Source organism: Palaemon carinicauda, chromosome 3, assembly GCF_036898095.1.
Source record: "Palaemon carinicauda isolate YSFRI2023 chromosome 3, ASM3689809v2, whole genome shotgun sequence".
NCBI classification, from domain to species: Eukaryota; Metazoa; Arthropoda; class Malacostraca; order Decapoda; family Palaemonidae; genus Palaemon; species Palaemon carinicauda.
Genome location: NC_090727.1, coordinates 195,728,672 through 195,736,171, shown reverse-complemented (window position 1 = coordinate 195,736,171; position 7,500 = coordinate 195,728,672). Strand labels below are relative to the sequence as shown.

The 7,500-nt window shown below is 33.3% G+C and overlaps 1 protein-coding gene across 1 annotated transcript in view; it reads left to right on the top strand.

Moving 5' to 3' along the window:
* The window catches only part of LOC137638162 (relaxin receptor 1-like), a 125,586-nt gene that overhangs the window by 31,133 nt on the left and 86,953 nt on the right, over nt 1-7,500 (top strand). The gene's annotated exons all lie outside the window — the stretch shown is intronic.

Here is a 7,500-nt window from a genome sequence, read left to right as displayed (position 1 = left end):
CACTACTCCTGTCATTCTTCATATTTCAGCATTTGCCATAGTCCCCCTCAATTTTCTCATATCTGTTTTCTTAACCTTTGCTTCCTCTTTTCGTCTTCGAGCCTGCATTTCCAATCCATACATTAACACTGGTCTTATTACTGTGCCAAAGATCTTTACTTTTAGCTCAATTATCACCTGCTACTCCTACTACCTCTCTCCACTTCCCTCAGGCTGCTTTTATTCTATTCTTAACTTCAGCATCACATCTTTCCTCCGGAATTATAGTAGCTCCCAAGTATCTAACTTGTTCCACCTTTTTTATAACCGAGCCTCTGCTTTAATGTAAGGCTATTCTGTCCTTACCTTCCTTACTGCTCACCATAGCCTCAGTCTTATCCACATTTACCCCTAAGCCAGCCCTTTCCAAAGTCTCTTGCCACTCTACTACCCTTCTCTGCCAGTCTTCCTCATTTTCAGCAGTAACTACCAAATCATTTGCATCTAGCAACTCCCATATCTCTTCATTTTTTATCTCTTCATTTATACACCCAAGACCAACAAAAAGAAAATTTAGTTTACTACTGATCATTGGTGTAATCTGACACTAACTTCAAAGGTTTCTGTTTCCCCAACAGCTGTTATTACTGTACTTTTGTTGTTGTACTTCTGTACATCATCTCTACCTTTGTAACCAGCTTCTCCGGGACTTTTCCATCACTTTTCTTGGTATTCTATCATAAGCCTTCTCTAGATCTACGAAAGCACAGAATAGTCTGTGGTGTCAATCTTTACCATCTCTCTTAATCTCTAAACTAGTAACCTCTCAAAAACTTTCAAGCCAGGTTCTTTTAGTTTAATTTCGCTTATACCACATTCAATGACATCACCTTTCTACTTAAATATAGATACCATTAGACTCACCTTCCATTCTTTATGCATTATCTATTTTATTTATAATGTTCCTAATAAATCTAGCATCCATTCTTCAGTTAAAAACTGTGATGGACCTGGTGTCTTGACATTTTTTATTTTACTCAATGCCCACTTCACTTCTGCATTCTGACCCTCCTACCCTTTTTGGTTTTCCAAGCTCCTCTTTTTCTATTTCAGTATTCAATAGTTGTTCAAAATATTCTCTCCATCTCATCTTAATGGCTTCATCACTATGCAATACATTTTTGTCTTTATCCTTGATGACTCGCTGTTTCTCCAAATCTCGTCTTTGCCTTTTCTTCAAATTTGAAATTTTATAGATATTCTTTTCTCATTACCTTGTTCCTAGCCTTTCATTCCATTGCTCTACTACTCTTCCAATAGCCATACCTATTTTCATCCTAGAATGTTTTACTTCTTCTCTGTACCGTTTCTCTGCTTCCTCTGCAAGCAATACTTCCCAGTCCTTAAATGCCTTTTATTTTCTTAAAATTGACTCTTGCACCTCTCTGTCATACCACCACTTTTCTACTTTCTACGCACCATATCCGCTGGTTCTTCCAACTAATTCCTATTTCCCCTACACATATTTTTCTTATACCCACCCCTCTGTTACCCTGTCGAATCTCTAAGTTCAAGTTTTCCAGTCATTTCCCTCTCACAAGCCTCCTAAATTGATCACCCTTTTCTCTGTCAAGGTCTGAAACAATTCTAGGTCTACTATTTCTCTTCATAGGTTTCCTAACTCTCATTTAAAATCTTTCACTATCAGTCTATGTTGTTTAAATTATGTTTCCCCCAAAATCACTTAACAGTTCATCACATTGATTTTGTCATCTCCTCTAACCGAGATTTAGTGTATTTGGCTTTTCACTCCTCCACTTTCATAGATTATCAGGTGTTTATTCAACTTCTGATACCAGGTGTTTGCACATGCTAATTCAAAACTCTGGGCCATCTCCGACAGATACCCCTTATATTCATTTCTAGTTCCAAACTCATGGCCTTTTCACTTAACCACTCTGATTAGCTTTTCCTCCTCTTTCATTGTTCTAATAGCTGCTTCAAACTCTTATCTAAATTATTCTTTTTCTTATTCTTCGTAAACCATCTAAGAGGCTTATGATGAAATTTTATTTACTGTCTGATCCCCAATTATAATTGAAATTTTTAGAAGTATATTTTTTTTTCTAGTTTACTTCTACAGTTTTACTTCCAGTTATTATGTATTATAAACCCAACTCCCTTTCTTCCCTCTTGTGAACCACTCTAATAGAGCTTGTACCATTTTCCTATCTATCTATCTATCTATCTATCTATCTATCTATCTATATATATATATATATATATATATATATATATATATATATATATATATATATATATATATATCTGGTTTCATTTCCTTTCCATCGTCTCCTGCTCAAAACCGTTCAAAATACCTGCTCTCCAAATACCTGCTCTGATCTTCCATTCTGTCACTATAATTTCTTTGGCCGCAGTCCTGAACTTTGTGGTACCCCTAGTTCATATATCACACCTGGAGGGAGATCCTGAAATGCGTCATTTATAGGGGATGCCATAGCCGCATCCACATGTTTAATAGCATCAGGCATGGATTATAATTTAACAGAGGATTTTTATGATCATATGTTGATGCAGTCATCAGCCACAGTTATTAGGAGTAACCTGGCCTTTGACTAAATCGTCCAACTGCAAGGCAGTAGTGTCCACAGTCATTGAGAGTGGGCCTAGTCTTTTGTTAAAAAGAGTCTACAAGGTAGCAGCTGTTCTTTTAGTTACTTACTACAACTAGGAGGACATACGGTAGTAGTCATATACTCGTACCACCCAGGGTAAGATTGGTGTATTATGTCTTTGTGGAATATATACATGATGGATGTGTCATGTATATATTCCACAAATACTATTGACTGCTACACTTTAATCGACAATACAATAATTGAATTTTACAATTTTTCATCATATCTAAATTGAAAATCAAGTATTTCGGATTCTTTTGATGAACTTTCTTCTACGAAATCAGCTGTAGAATTGATTCACGTCCTTCTTCATTGTCTTGGTTTTATATTAATGTTATAACTATCTCTGACTGACTTTTTTTTAATCCAAAACGCCAAATTCTCACTAATAATCGCCTTGAAATAAAACTTTTTATCATTTTGAAAGACACTGATGGCGCTCCAAACCAGACTTAAAAGTTTTGAGAAATCGGGGGCCAATAAATGGCCGGAGCTGAGCAGCTTTTAAGATTAGATGCGGTTGATGTGGGAAAAGGAAAATGACAAACTTCTTTTGCAGCGTGCCAAATTTTTATATATATTTCAGTTGGATGCGGAGTTTTTGTATATAAAGATTGGTGATACTGTAGAGGTTTCCTAATTAGAAAGATATCCATTAATGGATCTCTCTCTCTCTCTCTCTCTCTCTCTCTCTCTCTCTCTCTCTCTCTCTCTCTCTTGATATAGCGTTGCTGAAAATTTTCAAAATTTCAGTGCTTTACTTGACTTATTATTTTGATTAATCCTTACACCTCTTAGTGTGTTTGTAAAGAAGAAATAACGAAGTCTTTACTTATCTACATCTACAACAAAATGTTCTATTACTTCTCTGTTTCCATGTCACACACACGCAGACACAAACATACACATACGACCACGTATTATTGTTACCAAACTTGATGAAAGTAAAAAAAAGGACGAGCCATTCATAGGTTATTATTGTAATGTTATAATAACTGATACTTGTCAAGATCCTGTCGCTTATTCTAGCATTGCTGCTGAAGGAAAAGTACAGCGAATACGTATAATTGAATGTGATTGGGTTATTATCAAAGGAATGACTGGCTAGTTCAGCGGTAACGTATTTGCCTAGCATTTGTATGGCGGCAGATCGATCCCCGCCCGGGAACGAGACTTTAAGCTGTTTACTGGAGAGGCCAATGCTGTGGTTGGCCTTGCCCAGCTGACGTTCTGGTGAGTACTGTTCTGATGAAACTGGAACTGAAACCAGACACCTTTAAATCAAAGAAGTGTGACAACAAATACGGAAATTCAAAGGAGTGACATAACAAGCGTTACAAAAACAAGATATCTGTAAGGAAATTGAATGTCTGATTATTTAAAAGTATCCTTGGCTTCATCTCCTGAAAATTCTGTAATGGTTTTAGTTTAGTCTTAATTTTTTTCCTAAACTTTTCACCATACAGATATTGTCTAGTTCCTTAAACTACTGGTTTTTGTTATTACAACTATAATAAAATCTTGTTTCAACAATTTAAAACTTTGCTTTTTGCTTTCTTGTTCGTATAATTATAGACTATAGAAACCTTACTTATTTTTGCCTATTTGCATTTCTTGAACAGTCTTTCTTGTATTCCAATTTGGATCAATACATCTTTGTAATATCTCAGATGGAGAAGATTGCTCCTAATGGATATATATATATATATATATATATATATATATATATATATATATATATATATATATACATATATATATATATATATATATATATATATATATATATATATATATATGCATATATATACTGTATATATATATACAGTATATATATATATATATATATATATATATATATATATATATATATATATATATATGTATATATATATATATATGCATATATATACTGTATATGTATATATATATATATATATATATATATATATATATATATACATATATATATATATATATATATATATATATATATATATATTTATGTATATATGTATATATATATATATATATATATATATATATATATATATATATATATATATATATATGTGTGTGTGTGTGTGTGTATGTATATATTCATATATATGGCCACCAGCGATCCAGACACCACAAGCATTATTTCCGCTGTGAAGCTAAACACTTTAATATTTTTCCACTCTTCAAGGTGTTTCCTTTTTTAATATCATTGGTGGCTTAGAATCAAAAGGCAAATATGGTAGGGATGAAAGAAACTCGGATGTAGAGTAAATAGGGTCTACCTGAACTCTATTGTCGTAATAAGTCGTCTCCAAGAAGTGGCGTTTAGAAACTTCTAATTTTGATATATACTCTGAAATTTTGTATTATCTTTTTATCCTATCAGAGAGTGTTTTCATTTGAAGATTGCTATGCTTTGCGCCTTAGCACTGTATAAACATCACAAATAATCAGCGGCAAAGATGAAATGTATCCTTATTCAACGATCATTATAATAATTCATGTTCCTTTGCATTTTGTTGACACCCTTCAATCAAGCTAATTACTTTGGGTTGTCTCTTCTTTTCTCGTGCCTGTGAAAGCACTCCAGAATAACTATCTCTCACGTGAACTAAGTAAAAGAAACATATTCCCCTTTTTCGGCTAGGACTCGAGGAAAACGGAAAAAGGAGAAAAATCCCAGAACTTGACACAAAAGAAATAGAAATTGTTGACGACTGAATTTATTTTCCTTCACAAAGCTGTCTGAGCTCTGCCCTTTGGCTTTTTTTTTTTTTCATTATTATTTGGGAAATATCTCCCTCCCTCGGCTTTCCCGGGAAATTAATGTTTTTAGAGTTTCTACTTATTGCTTCCTATTTTGAATCGAATGGGTAAAAATGCGGTGATTGTTTACAACGCCACCCTCTCCATTTACTTCAATATAATGCAATCCTGCAGTTCTCATCTTCTTGCACAGTAATTAGGTTGTTATTCAAATTCTGGGAAAGCAATAATTAGCAAGATATGTTTAGGATGGGGGAAGGGGTTATAGTAAGAATATAGCTCAGTTTCCTCGCGAAATGACTTGTCAACATAGTCAACCAAACAGAATTCATGATGCCAGCGTACATAAACAGAAGTTCATGATGCCAGCTTACATATGATATACTGTATATTCAAAATATACTTAATAAACAATTGAGTGATCACTCAAAAGTGTCACTATTTGTAAATTGTATATTTTATGGACACTTTTGAGTAATCAATCCATTTTTAATTAGGTATATTTTGAATATACAGTATATCATATGTACGCTGATATCACAAGCTTCTGTTTATGTATGGCATCACGAACTTCTGTTTATGAACGCTGGCATCACGAAATCTGTTTGGTTGACTATGTTGACATGTCAGTTGTAAGTCGTTTAGGAGGAAACCGAGCTATTTTCTTTTTATAACCCCTTCCCCTCTCCTCAACATATCTTGCTAATTATGGTTTTCTCAGAATTTAAATAACCACCTGATTACTGTGCAAGAAGATGAGAACTGCAGGATTGCACTATATTGGAGTAAAAGGAGAGCGTGGTGTTGTAAACAATTACCAGGAGTGCTGCTCAGTGGATCTTAAAAATGAATCTAAAACCATTATCATGATTAATACTAGTCATTATAGTAGCAGTAACGACATAATTATCAGTGCTTGTGATATGATATAACATTAAATTCCGATAACACTACAAGAGTACAGTTGGACATAAGAATTCCAGGCGCTTCTCACTCTGAGAAAGTGTAACCCATCACACCCTAATTGCGTAACCAGTAACCAAACAGCTAGTGTAAGAAGAGATGGTAGTGGTTGTGCTTGCTCGGCCGGGTAGTGGGGGAGGCCAAAATGCATGAACAGGTAGCGTGGAAAATGTGTGACAAGGTGCATTTCTCTGAGTGAGGTGTGCCAGGAATTCTTGTGTCCAATTGTACATAAATTGTAGAATTTTTAGTAGTAGTAGTCTTGCTGAACTTATAAAGTGTTGTATGCTATCAATGAGAGGGTTTGATATCGGGACAAATATCCCAACACTGATAAGGATACGTAATAATTTACAATTATTTATATGTATTTTGGAAAATGAAGTTATAAGGAATTATTTCCCCTAAGAAACGTAGTCCCCAGACTGGAATAATCCTAGTGGGACTAAGTTTGGTCAGTGGAAGCAGCAAAGAATTGAAAGAATTTTATAAAAGTTACATTTTGATATATTAATCCTCATTGCTTGAATTTTATGCTTTTTTTTTTTTTTTTGCTTTCAAATGTGTTTTTTTCTTATTAAGAATTTATAATTCAATACGAAATTATTGTAATATATATTCGAGAAATAAATTACCTTTTCTTTATTTGTACTAGTTCACGTTTATCGCAATTTACATATCGTTTTAAGAATGTACTCATGATTAAATTTATTTATTATTTTTTTTTCTTTTTTCAGTGACTTGAATATTTTTGGAAATTCTTGAACTCCTGTTGTTATATCACACATTATCTACGTGTTATTGATCGTATAGTTCTCGACCGTATGAAAAAAAAATACGGTGCATATTTCTACGAGTTTAGAATAAGGCTACTAATTCGAAAAGTTTGACTTTGACTTCCAAAATAAATATTTAATTATCTATGTTGATTTATCTGGAAAAACTTAGATATTGTGTGCGGGTTTTATGCGTTTTTGTAATTATGGCCAGAAAATGTGTCACATAGTAACTATAATATCAACTTATTTCTTTATCTATAATGTATTTTTTTTTTCAAATAATGGATAAATATTATAGTATTTAAAGGTAAAAA